This window comes from Corylus avellana, chromosome 9 (assembly GCF_965113065.1).
Source record: "Corylus avellana chromosome 9, dhCorAvel1.hap1.2, whole genome shotgun sequence".
NCBI classification, from domain to species: Eukaryota; Viridiplantae; Streptophyta; class Magnoliopsida; order Fagales; family Betulaceae; genus Corylus; species Corylus avellana.
Genome location: NC_142498.1, coordinates 2,135,252 through 2,154,255, shown reverse-complemented (window position 1 = coordinate 2,154,255; position 19,004 = coordinate 2,135,252).

Below are 19,004 nucleotides of genomic sequence, written 5' to 3'. Positions count from 1 at the left end.
AACATATATTCAAAATGAGTAATGCAAAATACATGTGATTCTCACTCACGACTCTTACATGTATGTTTCAAGGCTTTGTTTATGAACACTTTTTCCTCTTTTTTCAACAACAAAAACATTAACAAAAAAACAATTCAAAAGACTCAAAATTATTTTCACATTTATGTCACACCAAAACACTTTTTCAAACAAAGCATTAACAGACAGAACCTTTGTGGTCTTGTAGAATTCCAAAAAATAAAGTGCAATTCTTTCATGTAATGGTTGGATTAATATGGACCGTAAGTTTAAAAGATGAATAATAATAATTTGGTTGAAAAAGCAGCATCAATTTGGTTGTTAATTAGTGAAAAGAGCAAAAGATTATTCTTTTTGATAAATTACTCAAAAGCTCAAACTTCTGTGATAATTGCTCCAATCCCCACACAACATCCGTTTGCCCCCCACTTAGGTAGTTTGACAAAGTTAGTGGATCACCCCCCCTTTCTTTTTTAATGTGGGTGGTTGAAGAAACTCAGATTCCATGTCTCTTTTGGATGATCAATGCTGCTTCTTTGTTCCTTTGCCTTTGTTATTTTTTTATATATATATACTTTTACATTTATTTGGTCAAATGTTGCTGCAAAGTGCAATTTGATGTCATGTTTCTTTATTAGAATTTGAAAGATATGGTTGGCGAAGCAAAAGTGGCTTTCATTTTGTCATTAAATCGACAGGCATATATAGGTGCTGAGGAAGTTGGAGATACTGTTGCTCTTTTCGACTTTGGAGGTTGGAGATATTGTTCATGCATCTGAGTCATGGACATCACTTCTGATCATTTCATGATGGAAAAGTTACTAAAAAATATGCTTTTTTAATATATATATATATATATATATATATATATATATATTAAAAACCTTTCTTTTTTATTAATTTAAACTTTTTTCTTTTTAACAAGTAATGATTTAAGATTGTATCAGAACAGATGATCAAACTTTTAATTGAATATTGCTGTGTTTGCCCTCACATGTTAAGAGGGAATTTGGGTCTTGTGAGGGGGATCTAGAGGGTTAATTCATCATTTACGTCAACTTAAGCTTTTGAAATAAGTGTTGATTTAGTAAAGAAAAAGAGAGGGAGAGGGGGGGAGGAGAATAATTAGGGTTGATAATTTTTAACATGATCTGGGAACCCGACATGAACCCAATACAAAGTTAGTAAGTTAGAGTTGAGAGGCTTAATTAAATGGGTTTGGTTAAAATTGACCTATATAGTTTTTTATATTTGTGCCTGGACATGATCCGAACCTAACATATGACATTTAGGGCAGACAATTTTTGACATGACTTGCGAACCCGACACAAATTCAACACGAAATTAGCAAGTTAGGGTTGATGGGTCTTTCTTATTTAATTAAATAAATCATGTTATGGTTAACCTATAACAGGAGGGTTAACACGAAGGGTGGGATGTGCAAAATTTATGTTTTTTATAAGATTGACCTCCAAAATTATTTTTTGATCCCAAAAAAGTTGTTTTTTTTACCCAGTTATGCTGACGTAAAATTCTACTTTCCCCTCGGTTAAAACCAATAGAGAACATTCAAAATATGACCCACACCAATCCTATCCTTTAGAGAGAAAAGAGAGAGGAAATGGGAATGTTTATAACGTGAGGGTAAAAAACATTTGAGAGGATTCAAAATAAGACCCACACCAAGCTTATCCTTTTACCATTTACGACATTTTCTAGCTTCCAATGATTGAATGAAATCAATTGATACTTGATAGGGACGAAATGAGATCATTACAGTAAAAAAGCTAGATTTACCATATGATGCAACCGTATGGCAGAAAGTACTTTTAATGTGGCAGAGTAGATATTGTTTAATTAGACCTAGCTTTTCCGTTGTTAATATTTTTTAGATTGTGCTTTGAGTGTTTTGTGTACGTTGTTTGTTAATGTTTTTGTTTTGAAAAGAAAAAACAAAATGAATAAGGAAAAAGTTATATCAAACAAAACCTTAGGCTTCATCAAAACATCAAAATCTAACGAGTAATGCTAGAAATCGTATTTTTATCCTACAACTATTTCACAATGTTGACATGAGAGTTGTTGTGTATGCAGTTATGAGATTTGTGTTTCACATTGAGAAAATATAAAGAATAAGAGTGATTAGGCTTTTGAGTTAGAAGTGGTGTCCTAGTTTGTATATTAGCTTACTCTTATTTGACTCCCTTGATTTTTCTCTCTCCAACAACAGTCCCAATTAACTCTTAGATTATTCATTCCGTTACATGTGTAGGTAGACGAATAATACTACATATAATATTAACATCCCATAAATATTTCACAAAGTTGATTTTTCAAGGTCTATTCCAAAATTTTATGTTAAGAAGCATGTCTAGGTCAAAGTGCTTAGAATGGTGCAAAAACAAATACACAAAAGCCAAAGGAGACGGATCTAATTAGACACATGAATTTGAGTGCTAAGTTTTATATTGCCTAATTATTAGGTGAAAATAAACTTTATAAGTGATTTTAGAGAAGTTTCAAATTGACTAGTCATTTTAGAGTGATAGCACATATGTGGCTAGTGTTTTTTCTTGTGTCGTTACAAATGATATAAGAGTCACCTAATAATGCCATAACATATGATGTTGTAAAACTGCATGACGTGGTCCTGACGATAACATTAGGAGTTTAAGAGGAGGAGTTTGTAACACCCTAGCTCTATATTAAGAAGATAAAGAATAATTTACATAAAATTAATAATTTATAAAGATAATTATAAATGCTAAGTCTCGCATTGAATTCTGGCAAAGAGATTTCACGTGGGAAAATGTTAAACATGTGGACAACGAGATTCTTTGGACCGTCTCTCCAAATGATACTTTTTCTATATATTAAGAGTGTCTGCAGGGAGTGTCGGGGGCATTCAATGGCATGGATAACATCCAATTCCCAAGGGAAGACTCTCTTGAGCCTTATTATTAACTTAATATTTACTGTAGGTATCTGTTATTTATAGAGGCCAAGAAATGCTAGAACTTTCAGAAAGAAAAAAATAATAATAATAATAATATTGAAAATGTTTTCTCAGATATTTTGTTTGGGAGTTAGGTCACGGGATAATGTTCTCTTTGCCTTTTTATTGTTTGAGTTTGCGATTTAAAAATATTTAGAGTTCGATTCATTTTGTGATTTTAAAAATTGTGATTTGAAAATATGATTTTAAAAAACTTTTATAAGTAAAATTGCAGTTTGACCTTTAAAATCACAGTTTAACATTTAAAATTATGTGCACTATATTGCCAACGATTTGAAAAATTCAAATTTTATATGTTTTCAAATCGTAATTTTTTTCTATAAAATTGCAATGCAATGCACTCTTAATAATAAGAGTTTAGTAAAATCGTAGTTTAGCCTTTAAAATCTTCTTTTAACCTTTATAATTGTGCATTTAAAAAAGAAAACGCTTTCTTTCTTGCAATTTAAAAACACAAGCAGTTCCGAACATTCATTTTCTACGATTTGATTTAAAATCACAATCTCAAACGCACTCCTAAGCCTTTTATATATCTTTAATATATCATACAACCACACAAAAATTCAATGGCATCCATTAACTAAAATCAGGGGGAAAAAAAAAAAAACTCAGAACCGCATCTCAATGGTCAAAATTATTATTATTTTTTTTTCTTCTGCAAAGAACAATAACAAGGGGCTGATCTCCATGACGAACAAACCAATAACAGTGGGTATACCAGACTTGCAAACCCTGTGAAAATCAGAATGATATAAACCCCAAATGATCCTATTAAAGCAAATAATGATTTTTAAAAATTTTTTTTAAAATTTTTATTTTTTCTATTATCAACATGATCAGCAACAGAAAAGTGAGTGAGGAAGAAGAAGTAAGGCAAAATACGCAGATCTGCTTGCAATATCTAAGGGGGGAACTTGATTAATTAAAACCCCAATTTTTAAATGGAAAAATAATAATAATAATTGTACGAAATATCAAACCCTAGCTTCCTTCAAAGATAGAAAGGTGTTGAGCTGCCTGACGCGCGTCGCCGGAGAAGTTGTGCTTGAAGTACTCGATCGGGCAGGAGATCACGGCCGAACTCCGGCGGGTTCCACCACCACGAAGCTGTTGTTGGTCGTGTCTGTCCCCATCGGATTTTCCATCTTAGCTTCTCCCCCATTTGAACATTTAGGGAAAATGCCAAGAAAATTAATTTCCAAGTCAGTATATATATAAATATAATGACTACATGCAAATTGCAAGCCAACAGAGACGCTTGTCACATGCATGGAGTTGCTATTCTCCACTTGTGAAGATTCCTAGACAAAGGTGCATCTGAGTGCCATGGATGATGGGGATGGGAGCTAGAGAACTCAGAAGCAGAGACACCAACATCGATAAATTAGTGTGCTAATAAATAGTTAAACATAATTACAAATAACTAATTCCTAGCCTTGTGCTTGGAGATTATTAATTAAACCACGATGATATTATTTCTTTCTGTTGAAATTTTTTGTTTTTTTAACCAATTATCTATTCATTGATAAAACAATCAAATAGAGCAAAATGCTTCGTACAATATTAAAGATATAATTTGAAATCTTCATAACTCAAACATTATTTATGACATACACAATAGCCTCTTGAGCTATTATAAGACAATATCTATGAAGTTACCGTCTCAAACAATTTCAGATCTACATCAAATTCTGACGAATCACGTCTCTATCCGCTACCAGGTCTTTGATTCCTTGGCTTTTTTATCTCCGCTACTAGTGCTTTATCAATTACAATTTCTTTGCTGCCTTTACCATAGTGATAATTCTTCTTTATGCTTGATAATTCCTCCGTCATCAATTTATGGCTTGCTCACAGAAAATGAACCATAGGAAAACAAAAATTCTAACGTTAAAAGTAATGTTATTTTGTAGATTTATTATGTACAATCAGCAATGCTACTATACTACATAATTACTCAGTTTTCATTTCACTCTCATATAAGTAGACTGATGTGACATATTGCATTGAGTAATGCTATATACTAAACTTGTGGCAGTACCCATTAGGCTTGATTTTTTTGTCTTTTAACAATGGCTGATTTAAAGACTAGTAGATACTACTATATCAACATTGTTGAATGATAGTCTAGTATATAGCACTACATTGTGATTTTAAAAACCATCATCATCAAGAATAATGCTAAAACCCACATTTTTTTTTATCTCATCACTATCCTACTTTATTGACATGGCAGTGCATGCCAATTAACTTTAGAATCAACCATTCTTAAAAAAATAAAAAATAATAACTAATTAACACTGTCACGTTAGTAAATTAAGATTAAAATAGGATAAAAGGAATAAAACTGTAATGACTTATCCTTAATTGAAAAACTGTAATGCACTTGTAGGAGAGATGAAAAGCCAAAAAATCACTATCTAGTTGAGAAAATTGTGAAGGACGGGCAATGGCTAGATACGTGATTTGCCAGAATATGCTGCAGATCTGGAAACTAATTAGGATGATGATATTAAAAGAGTTAAACAAAGCATAGGTCAAATTTGGATGAAAGAAATTTCTAATTGTATCTATGATATTCTTTTGTTAGATTAACATACTCTATTAATATTATTGTTGTGCAAAAAACACACGATCATAATTACAGTTAAATAAGGCGAGAACAATCACACACCAGATAACATCAAGATTTAAGTGTTTTCCTCAATGTGAGGTATGTCCACTAGAGGAGGCGATCACGAAAAAATTCACTATGAAAGATGGAGTACAAAAATATAGTAGAGAGAAAATCACTTAGATCCAAAACCCCAATACACCCAAATTTCACTATCACACAATAGAGATTATTTCAAAGGAGAAAACAAAAGACAAAAATACAAACTGTTCTTTTGTTGGGATACAATAGCAGTTGGTCTCTATATTCTTTTTCTCTCCCGCAGTAGCACCCTTTCTTTTTTTTTTTTCTCTTATTTTGACTCCTCCAAAATCAAGAAGAAAGCAGTCAGTGCCATTTGATCACACACATAGCAGCCCACCTTTCTTTCCTTTAGAGACTAGCCTTTGTGCGGCTCTATATTGTGATACTCAAAGGCTTGGTATAAGGCTCCTTATATAGGAACAAAATGTGGCTTATACACCAAGCCGGCTACTCTCCCAAAAGGAAAAACAATAGTCCCCACCTATTTAATTGATGGGTGAAAAAGTCACCATGTCAACAATCTCCACCTTAACTTGAAACCTATCAAGTCCCAACAATACGAATCTACTTATGATGCCTCCACCCAAGCCCTTAAGGGCTATCACAATCCACAAGTGACGCTCAAGTCTAAGCACTTTTTGAACTTGAGTATAGGACTTGGTTTAGACAAACTACCATGCTTCTTTACCAGTCCTCTAGGCCACACAGCTTTCTTTGTTGGCTCTTTCTTTTTGTAAGCCAATCTGCACCCTTTAGCCTTCTTTCCCTTGAGCAATTTTGTCGATTCCCAAGCTTTACCTTTTTGTAGTAACTCCACCTCTATCGGCATGCCATTCTGAATAGACGATGAGTCTCCACTACCAGCTATTAGAGTAAAGGGAACCATCTCCTCAAATTCATACATCTCCGGTGCTTTTCGATCACGTTTCTATCTGCTTCTTGCTAAAGAATAAGGCTCTTCTCAGTACTCTGAATCTCTTAACGATTCTTCGTCATCACATATGTCCATGAGTGAACGCTCTCAGTTGATGCTACATTCTCACCCTTTCTTAACATATAAGCCTCATCAAACAACACGTCTCTACTAACAATCTTTTTCTTTGAGACTGGATCCCAGGACCTATAGCCTTTAACACCAGATTCCAAACCAAGACAAATACATTTTCTTGACTTTGAATCTAATTTTGATCGTTTTCCACTCTGCACATGAACATATGTTGGACAACCAAATATTTTCAACATAGAATAATCAACCGGTTTACCTGACCATACTTCCTCTGGAACCTTGAAGTCTATCCCAGCAGCTAAAGATCATTTGGTGACGAAGCGTGCATAATTAACTGCCTTAGCCCAGAAACTCTTTGGCAATCCTGCATTCAACCTCATACATCTCACCTTTTCTAACAGTGTTCTGTTCATCCTTTCGGCAACTCCATTCTGCTGTGGAGTCCCGTGAAATGACGAGTAATGCCTTTTGTTTTGCAGAATTCCAAGAATGCAGTGTCTTTGTACTCTAACCTATTGTCGGATCTTAGATACTTCATTCTTCTTCAGTCTAATTTTCCACCTGTGCCTTCCACTGCTTGAAGATGGTGAAAACCTTTAACTTATGCTTCATAAAATACAACCAGACATTTCTTGAGAAATCATCAATAAAACTGACAAAATAATGTGCACCTCCGTTTGATGGCACCGCCATTAGTCTCCAAACATCTAAGTGAACATAGTTGAGACCACCTTTGCTTGTATGAGACGCCACCTTAAAGTTGACTCTTCGTCGCTTCCCATACGGATAGTACTTGCAGAAACCCAATTTACATGACTTCACACATTTTAACAAAATTCATCTTGTGAAGCTCAAACATACTGCGCTCGCCTAAATGACCAAGCCGCATATGCCACAAAACTGTGTTGTCATTATTTGGTTCTACCGAGGTGGACATTGCAGCTCCACTTGTAACTGTATCCCTGAGTAACTTATACAAATTGTCAATTTTCTTGCCTTTAATTATCACCATAACACCTTTTGTTATTTTCATAACTCCATTTTTGGCTGAATAACCATAGCCCAAAAAATCTAATGTGCCTAATGAGATCAAATTTTTCTCAAGGTCGGAAACATATCTAACATTAGTGAGTATCATGACAATCCCATCAAACATCTTGATTTTTATGGTACCTAGTCCAATAGCCTTACATCTAGTATCATTACCCATTAGCACTTTACCCGCATTACAGGATTTAAATGTGTCGAACCACTGCCTATTTGGACACATATGATATGAGTAAATAGAATCCAAAACCCAAGAGTCTCTTAGAGAATTTTTACCTAAGGAAACTGAAAGAACATCTGCACTAACCTTGCTGTCATCATTACTATGGGCCACACTGACTGAATCTGCGGAACCTTATCTCTTCTTATCTTCAAGATCCTGTTTCATCAGCCTGCAAAATTTTTTGTAGTGCCCTTTCTTATGACAATAATATTATTCCACATCTTTTGCATCTGGCCAAGATTCTTCACCCTGTGCTAATCGTGACATAGACCGATACTGCTTACTTCTGCCATTCTTCCCCTTAAACTTATCTTTTTCGCGCTTTGGCTCAAACCGTGCCACAAGCCCATCAGCCTAATCATTGACAGGTTTCCTCCGCTTCACATGTGACAAGAAGTCACATCTTCAAACGCCAGAGTCTCTTTCCCATATAACAATGTCGTAACCAGGTAATCATAAGAAGGGGGAAGCGATGCCAACAGAAGTATCGTTTTATTTTCTTCACTAATATTCACTCCATAATTCAACAAATGTGTATTTAACATGTTGAATTTGTTGAGGTGCTCAAGCAGATCTGTATTTTCCCCCATCTGTAAACCATATAACTGCTTCTTCACATACAACTTATTCGTCAAATTCTTTGCCATATACAGATTCTCCAACTTCTACTAAACTGATTCTACATTTTATTCATCAATCACATTGTGAATGATTTCATTTAATAAATTAAGACAGATCGCACTAGCAGCCTTCGTATCCATCTCTTCCCAAACATCATTCTCCATCTTCTCGGGTTTCTTCGCCTTTCCCAATAACGCCTTGTGAACTCCTTGCTGAATCAGCAAATCCTTCATCCTTCTTTGCCAAAGAGAGAAATTATTCTTTCCATTAAACTTCTCCACTTCAAACTTGGTACTCGCCATTTTTGCTGTCAATTTGATTTCTCGAACTTGAACTTTGATACCACTTGTTGTGCAAAAAACATACGATCACAATTATGGTTAAATAAGGCAAGAACAATCACACAACACCAAGATTTAAGTGGTTCCCTCAATGTGAGGTACGTTCACTGGCGGAGGCGATCACGGAGAAATTCATTATGAAAGATGGAGTACAAAAATATAGTAGAGAGAAAATCACTCAAATCCAAAATCCTAATACTCCTAAATCTCACTATCACACAATAGAGATTATTTTCAAAGGAGAAAACACAAGACAAAAATATAAACTTTTCTTTTGCTGGGATACGATCGCAGTTGGTCTTTATATTCTTTTTCTCTCCCGCAGTAGCACCCTTTCTTTTTCTCTCTTATTTTGGCTCCTCCAAAATCAAGAAGAAAACAGTTAGCGCCCTTTGATCACACATATAGCAGCCCACCTTTCTCTCCTTTAGAGACTAGCCTTTGTGCGGCTCTATATTGTGATACTCAAGGGCTTAGTATAAGGCTCCTTATATAGGAACAAAATGTGGCTTATACACCAAGTCGGCTACTCTCCCAATACAAGTTGGAGAAGGAGATTTCTTCTCCTAGTCCAAGTAGGTTACGTAAAAGAGTTTCCAACTCCCAAAAGGGAAAACAATGGTCCTCACCTATTTAATTGATGGGTAAAAAAGTCACCATGTCAACAATTATGAAATGAATAAAGAAGCATTGTCATATATATATATATATATATATATATATATATATTAGGGCTTCATAGTTATTACCAAAAGAAGCACTAAAACCGAAACACATAATGGGTTGATTTTGAATAAATTTATCCCATTTAAGGATTTGGTTTGGTCTCTCTTTCAATTAAGACAGATTGTAAACCTTTTAGCACCGATATTAAAACCAAGTGGTCCATGACAACTAGGGACCTCCTATTTACAACCCTAAAGTTAAGCTATTTACGTATTTAAATGGAAAAGGACAAGTTATATATATACAACAAATATTTAGTGGCTTTATGAGCGTGCTCTGTGCTTCTCCTAGATCCAATCTTTTACTTGTTTATTAATTTGCACAGTTGTTGGAGTAGTAGGCTATTTCTGATCAAATTCTCTCTGTTTTAATTTTCTTTTTCTTTTTTTGAATAATTAAAAAGGATGCACTTGAAATATGAGAGGATTTCATTTCATAATAAAGTTTTTTTTTTTTTTTTTTTTTTTGACATGTCCGCACAAGAGGGGGGAAGGGGATTCGAACTAGTAATCTCCACTTCATTAAGTATGGTCCCAGTCGATTGAGCTACCTTTTGCGGACTTCATAATAAAGTTTTGTTTGCATTGCTTGCATCTTATGGTGTCAATGGTGTCATTATATTTAAAAATTTGTGAAAACTTCACTTGCCACTTTTAATCTTTTATTACTTTTATAATTATACTCTAAAACTTCAAAAAGTGTTAATTTAAAGTTACTATTTTTTAAAAAATTTCGATGTTAATTAACCCTCCCCTCAAAATTCAGTATTAAATTAAACGGTTTTCAATGTCAACCCACCGCCGTCCAAATCCACCGCCCCTCCGGAAGATACATACATCCCTTGAGAAAAAACACACTAATTGAGACCTTTTATCTACAATCATTTCTTTATATATATATATATATATATATAGCAATAATTGGGAACAAAGGGAAGGGAATCAAGGAGGGTCTTTCTCATTCTTAATTCTAACAATGCTTCCAAAACAAAGAAGCAGCCCTTTTTTAAAAAATAAAAAATAAAATTATTTGAGTAAAAAAAAAAACTACTTTCTTTTTTTTTTTTTTTTTTTTTTGTAACAAACCGAATTCCATTAAAACATAAGAAGATTACAGGACAGACACATTAAGCTAAAAAGCTTAGACAAATTAACCCAATCTAAAAAGACTATAAACTCCTCAACGAAGGTGCAGATGAAAGACATCTGCGAATGCAGCACGAGAAAACCCTTGCCGCGGCGCAATCTGATGGATGAAACCATCGGGAGTACGAATACTCCAAAGAAGCATCTAAACAGACTTTCAAAAAAGCCATGGAAATTTAGATGAACGGTAACAATGGAAAAAAGGTTTCCAAAAAGAAACCAAAAAAAGAGGGAAAGAAAATCCACAACACTTATGAGGAGTCTGAAATCTAATCGGATCGGGGTTAACAGATAACAAAACAAACAAGTTACAGAATAGTAAAACAACAGCGTTACAGAAGATAAAAGCAATCTAAAAAGCATAGAAAAATGTCCAAAAACCAGCAACGGCAGAGAAGTCAGAGACGCTCGGGCCCACGAACCGGAGAGGGAACCAGAAGATCGGCGAAGGAGGTGGGTGGAGGTGGAGCGGCGAGAAAGACGCCTCACCTGCCGGCGCGTGGGGGACACGCGCCCGCGAGTAAGATCTACTCGCAGGCGCGTGCTAAACACGCATCGGCGCGTGGACGTGGGGTGGGCGGATCGCAGGTGGCAGGCATAGGCGAAGACGGCCAGGAACCCTGTGGAGTGGCTCGTGTGCATCCAAGACTTCCTGAAATCAACAGAATAGATTCTAAAATCAACAAATCCAAAGATTCCAAGAAAAAAACTAAACCCAGACTCGGAGCGGCTGAAGATGGAGAAGATCGAAGGTTTTGCGGTGGAGGATGGACCATTGCAATTTTTGGACAGAGATAAGGCCTCCAAGGAGGCAGATAGGGTCTCTAAAGAGACGATTTTAGCCTCTGAGGAGACTAGAAAGGGTGGGAGAGGGGAGAAAAGGAAATACAGAAAAAAAAGGTGGGGGGAGGAGGAAGCCACCGGCTTCCTCCTCCAAGTCTGCCGAGAATAAGCTTGGGAGATGTTTCTGGAGGAGAGAGAAGAGAGCGTAACTTTTTTTCTACCCTCAAAAAGCAGAGTCTATTCCACTGTAATTGGAAACCATCCAAAAATCACTTAAATTTACTTGACAAAGTAAAATATTTTCACGCACAACTTAAAAAACACACCCGTAATGACCCAAAATTATTTTCCATTAAGCAGAACCTTGTCACCCACACCGGACACTGAAAAACATAGAAAATATTTTATGAAAAACATTTTACATCTAAGCAAATGCAACCTTAACATGCAAACTATTTGATTTCGGGAGCTCTTACCATTCACATTCGGTCCAATAAATTTATTTTATATTTTAACTAAAAAAATTATTGGTTTTTATTTAACTATCAACTTTTCTAAAGCACCTACATTCGACTATTTATTTTAATTTTTTAGTTTCATTATTCAATTTAAATATTATTTCTCAATGATTTTTTGTTATTCTTTATTGAGAGAAGAGAGATGTTAGAGATTAAGAAATGCCTTGTTTTTATATTTGGTAAGTGAAATTGTTGAGCCGAATGTTTTTCCAAAGGTTAGAATTGGTGAGCATGGTAGCAACTTACTAAATATTTCTCCAAATTGGCGAGTTAAAAATGAAACTAATTTTAACATCCCGACTAGCCAAAATAACTAGCTTGATGAGAAATGCTAAATTGATCACTATCTCTGTTGACCAAGCTGAACTGTAATTTAGTGCCTATCTCAATCAAGAGACTTTTAAACTTTTTATGTTTTAGGGACACCATGGCTATGTTTGACAAAAGGAGTGGACTTGAAGAAGTGGACTGGAACTGTAGCAGATTTGATTGATGTGAAAAAAAAAGTAAGAATGTTTTGTATAAAGAAGTAAAAAAATTTGTTTTGTAGTGATTTTTTTTATTTGAATAGTAATAAAAAGTGATTGATGTGATATAAAAAATAAGAATGTTAAGGTTGATTTTGAGAGAAACTTTTTGGGATTTTGAGTCCGGTCCGGTCCACTTCCAGTCCGGTCATTTGGCAAATAATGCCCCTAAGACACCTAGTTAACAAATAAAGAGCCCACTCCATAATCAAGGATGCCCAAAAATTGCCTTTCGCAGTTTTTGAGACAACATTAAAAAATTTATTGGGCTGCAGCTAGATCCCTCTCTATTTGCATTCTCACTTATTTTCTTTGTCCAATTTATTTTTATTTGTGATGGCAAAGAAACCCCTTGTTGTAGTTGTTTTCTCATTATGAATGCAATTTTTTTTAAAAAAATAAAATAAAATCCTATGCTAGGTGCCTTGCCATCATTTATGGAGAAAAGTACTTCTCTTTTAACTTTCGTTTCAATCACTACTCTAGCCAAGTATTCACGTATTTGAATCATCTTCAGTTAATTAACCCATTTTAACATGGAATTGCTAAATTGAATCATCCCCCGTTAATGATAATTCTATACGTCACTTAAAAGGAATTAATTCCTATACCGTTGAAATCAACTAGAAATGATCTGTTTCCTATCCTCACAATGATCGGTAAGAGGCATACAATCTCCTAGCTAGCCAAAGTTTTACTAAAAGCTTGTATATATTATATTTGTTTTTATACCATATTAAATTATCGCATAACTTAAATAACAAATTTAATAAGTTCAAAATTAGAAAAAAAAAAAAAAAAAATTAATAAAGTGATAAATGGTTGACGTTATCATTTAAGAGTACTGGAAATGAGTAGGTTGTGTAGGCAAGTAGCTAGAACCGCGCGCTCAGTTGTACGACCCGTTAAGAATGAATGGTGTCCTATTCGCAGGAGCATGTACTGAAGAGAGAGAAAAAAAGAAAAGAAAGAAAAAAAAAAAAAAGACAACTAGTAGAAGGTACAGGAACATTTTTATTATATGAAAAAAAAAAAAGAAATAGGGAAAAGAATAATATTATGGTACAATTGGTCCCCGCCCTGCTAAATATTGCAACCTTAGAGAATTCCAAAGGTGACCCTCCTTTCCAGAGCCTTCCTTTTACAGCTTTTTTTTGTTTTTTTTTTTGGGTGAGTTTTTACAGCCTGCCAACGATGTAGCACCACTAGACATTATCTATCACATGCACGCATGTTAATTGTAACCCACATGGGGCAAGATTTTTTTTTTTTTTTTTTTCCTAAGAAAAATTAAATTAAGAGAGGGGTGTAGGAATCTAACACTCTCTAGCGGACCAAGATCCAATGAAATGAGATTGTTCATTGCATATTGTATGGGATCGGAAATCCAACTCTCTTTTTATGTAGGCTCAACTGTAATAGCACGTTAGTCATTATCTACTGGAATACTGAACATGAGGGAAATAAACCATAACAGTACTCAATTTTCATATTGAAAAGATGATTAGTCCATATAAAGTGTGTACATTATAAAAAAAAAGTTTATTGATGCAAAGTTCTACATTGATTCTTGCTTGATGAGATTGACTCTCATCGGTTAATCTCTTTAACCCGTTTGCTTGCTCCTTGTAGGTTCTTCCCTGGTGGATTATCGTGAGGCTAGTGTTAGCTAACATAACTCTCTCGCACTAACAAATAGTATCAAAACAACCTAGTAATTATTTGATAAAACCCTATTTCTTCTCTCCTAAACCCTAGCTCTTTCTCTAGAGCGCCACACAGGTAAGGTAAACGCAAGTTTGGGGAGGAGGGACGGCCGTTGAATGCTAACCTCCTCACCTCGCCCCCTTCGCATGGTGAGCTAGCCTATTTACTTGATGCCCCTAACTCCGTTGCCCCCTCCCTCTCCCTTTCGGCTTGTGCGATTTTCCTCTTTTTGTGCCGCCCTTTTTCCTTTTTGTCCTGTTCTCTAGTGTTTTTCCCTTCTCCCTTTGCTGTTGTGCCCGCATAGCCGTTCTCCACTGTGCCGTCTTTTTCCACTGCCATCTGTCTCTGCTGCGCCTTGTCTGGGTCGAGCTTGGCTTTGGATCAGCTTGCCTTGGCTTTGGATTAGCTTGCCTTGGCTCGATCTCCCTTCCTCCGTTTGACCCACCTTGACGCGTGCCCCGCCTTCTTGCTCTCCGGATCCGTTAGTGTCCATCCCACCTTTCGTACCGGATTTGTCACTCCGGCTGTGGTTTGTTTTTGTGGCTTTTTTCCTTTCTTGTTTTTGCCTGTTGTTTGCCATTTGCTTCCCGTTGTGTTTGTGTTTGTTTCTTGTTATTTTTGCTTATTTGGTACACTTTGTGGGTGCCGCTCTTAGGGGATTCATTCAAACTCTCCCCCCAATTTCTTTGAGTGTGCTACTGATCTCCTCCGCACCTGCTTTGCTGTCCACTGTCAGCTGCCGGTTCTTTTCACGCGTCCCCCCGATGAGCTTCTAACGCCACCTTCAGCGTCAGTTTCAGGCCAGCACTCGATTGGCCTTCTTTCAGCTGCTGTCATTCGCTTTGTGTGCTTATCCGGTTATTTTCCCTCTATTGTGGGATTCCTTTTGTTGTATTTCCATTTTTCATGTATTCATTTTTTTACTTTCCTGTGTTTATTTCCCTGTACGCGTTTTCTTTCATATTTTTTTGTTTGTAATAAGGCTTTATCCTCCCTCTATGATCTGCCCGTTTTGCTTTTGGTCCAGACCTTTAAGTTGTGGAAGTGAACGTTATCCTGGTTGCCTGGTTGAGGAGGATGAGTTTTGGCATGAGGTTCTTTGCTCTCAGGGCTGAGGAATAAGTGCTACCTATGTATTGGGTAGTGTCTGTTTGGTGCAGATCTGATCTTAAACCTAATGAATAGTCATGGGTTAGCGGATTTTGTTGCATTTATTTGGCCTGATTGGTTGATGACTATAACTTTAGTTTCGACTATGATTTGCTTAAGAGCTTTTTGCTCTGTTTGTAAGAGCTCTTGCTCGCGACCTTTTATCAATGAATGAGTATGAAATATTTTCCTTAAAAAAAAGGAAAAAAAGAACAACCTAGTAATTACATCTTGTGGTACAAAAATAATGCATAATATAACCCTAATGAGGTCGTCAGATATTTAAGGTGGATAAATTGTAACACCTCATTTCCACATTAAGATAATAATTAACCCACATAAAGTAAGTGAATTATAATAAAAGTTCATAAGCGATAAATCTCATGTTAAATTCTCTTAGACTTTCTTTGAGTTGTTACATAAATTGTACCATGCGAAGCATAAAACGACGGCAAGCACTATACTTCAAATAGGGTAAATAGGGTCGAATCTTATTTCCATAAAAGCATAGTGTCTTGTATAGTTGTATTGACATATAACAAAGTAATAAATAATATATAGATAGATAGATATAGAGTAGAGTATAATTAGACACATTATTGTGTATTAAACATAAAATTTGGGTCAACTGAAAAATGATTAAAAATAAAATTAAGCCCATGTACTTTTCCACGCGCGGCTCGGATTTCAATCCCATCCTAACTGCCTTTGGGCAGTTTGAGATGTATGATTAGCTAGTTGACCCAAACAATATACTTGAAAAAGACGACAATTCTTGCTCTCATTGCGGAGATTTTTTGTCTTCTAACGAAATTGTTTTTATTTTTTATATGGTACAGTTGATCCATGATTTAAATAAAAGTTCATAATTAGCAATTCTAACGAAATCAGATAAAAGAAATCATATAATAACAAAAGAATTCGCTTTACAACCTTTCTCAACAATATAACTGTATAATCATTATCAAATGAGTAATGCTATTTAGTAAATTCTTATGCTATTTTATATAAATTGATGATGTGGCAGTTATTAGATATGCACTTTAAAAAAAAAATATTGATTTATTCTTAGGTCATCCTAGTTGTATGATAGTTGTATTGTTCTTATCAAGAAGAAAAATGTTATTTAATAATTTGATATACGACTAGGATGAGTTAATAGTGAAAATCAACCATTGATTATTAGTTTTACAAGTCTTTGTTGAACCAAAGGCTTATAACTTAGTCATCCCAATTGTATATATAGTAAGCATATAAAAGTTTACTAAATAGCCTTACTTTATAAAAAATATCTTGAAGACACTTGCCAGCTGGCCTGAGTCTTTTTTTTTCCTTTAAGCAACAAGAAGGAAAGGTGGAGGAGACGATTGGACCAAATAAAAACACATAATAAGCCCCATTAAATTAAAAGGGAGTATGTCAAATGAATAATACAGCCCTATGTATTCTTAGCAATTGGTCACCCATAAAGGAGGTTTGATATGACGAACTAGAAATTGCACAACTAAGAGAACAACTGTTGCAGCTGCACACTAGAATGAGAACCTAGACTTGACCTTCACTAGATGAGCTAGGTGGTCACTTAAGACTTACAATGAAATTAAACCCTCAAATAAGTATACTATTGTTAATGTTAAAAAAAAGAAAAAAAAAAAACCCACTTTCTAATGAACCAAACAATTGATGGGACGCACGACGGTGGACTGCGGCTTTGTTGAAAGACAAGAAAGGACAACCATTAATGTTTTAAACATTTGCTCTGATAAGATGTTATCGTGATCTCTCTCCAAGTGTCACATAAAAAAGAACACTAAAAATTGTTGAATACATTTATTGTTTTAATTTTTGTGAGGCAATATATGAACAATATAAGGGAGGATAGGAGTAGTAATTTTCTTCATCTTTAATTACGTGCTCGGCCTTGGTGCTTTGAATTTTTTAGACATATCATAATGTGAAGCGTGTGGAAAGGTTGTAAAGATGTCGCGATGATTGGTTGAATAATTCAGTCCATCAGCCACTCCTGCTTTTGAATAGCGTTTATTATATTATATATACAGTCAAACATTCCTATAATGGTGCTGTTTATGTCATGCGTTTTACATTAGAACTAGATTCCTAGAGATTGAGAATTTTTTTTTTTTTTTTTTAATAAAATTTATATATCTTAATTTTAAATTTCATATATTTTATTGAGTAATGTTAAATATTATATTTTTATTCAATTGGTAGTATCGATCCATACTGATTTTTTTTTTTAAAAAAATTTATTCAAATAAGAGAAAGTGGGTTACAATAGATCGTACAACGATAAAAAGGTGAACACCCCAACAACAAGGCCCAAATAGAAAACGCAATACAGAGACAATAACAATAACAGACAATAGACAATTATTTCATTCATGATTTCACAATAATCATAAACAAGCCGTGCCTTTCCGAGGGCCACACAAGGCGGTGACAAGTGTCAAAAGGACTTGGTAAAGAGTTCTAAGCAGTGAAGGCAACAACCACCGTTAAGAGATTGTTGCAGGAAATGTACTGCAAAAAACCAGGTGAAAGATGTTGAAGGACAAACACCAGCAACAAAAGTTTCCTCCACAACATCAAACCATGCATAGCAGGGAAACAATAACCCACATCAAACACTAAATATAGCAAAACACAACAAAAAAATACATAAAAACTACAAGAAAAAAGAAAAAAACAATCACTCAGGACATGAGCAACATTGATGGAGGAGAGGCGATTGGAGGTCTTTGGGGCCGCACAACCTATACTGATTTCAGGGTTGATTGGTACTAACACGCTTCACTAAGAATGGGATTTGGTTAGAATTTGCATGGTGGATTAAGGAACCATATTTAGTGAGTGAGGAATGGAATATGTGATTTGATAGATGTTCTTTGTAATTCCTATTGGTTGGCTTTGGTTAGTTGGATGGCATAAAATGGGAGTTGAATGAGAGATGTTTGTTTACTGCCATCGACACCATGTCCATCAATCATCATTATGGGTTGCAACAAAAACAATAAAGAATAAAATGGAAGCATTAACGTGGGTCTGTGACAAATTTGATCCATCAATTATATATGCTGTTCTCTATTTTTTGGGTCAGTGATTTTAAAACGTGCAATTTTAGAAAAGAGAAATTTTATAAATTATATTTTTACTAAATTATTATTTCATCTTTGCTAATATTTTTTAATGGAGTGAGATAAAAATGTAATTTTTAATATTATTTAAAACATAGATAATAAAAATAAAATTTTTAAATAATTATGATTTGACATTTAAAATATGTGTTTGACGGACATTTTTCACTCTCAAACAAAACATCTTTTCTGATTTTTATTAAAAATAAAAACAAACACATATAATTTTGCTACAAAATGATGGTCCAGAAGGTACTCTTAAAAAAAATAAACAAATTGATTAGTGTGGAGGGGCCATGATGATTGACACCCAACAAAATAAGA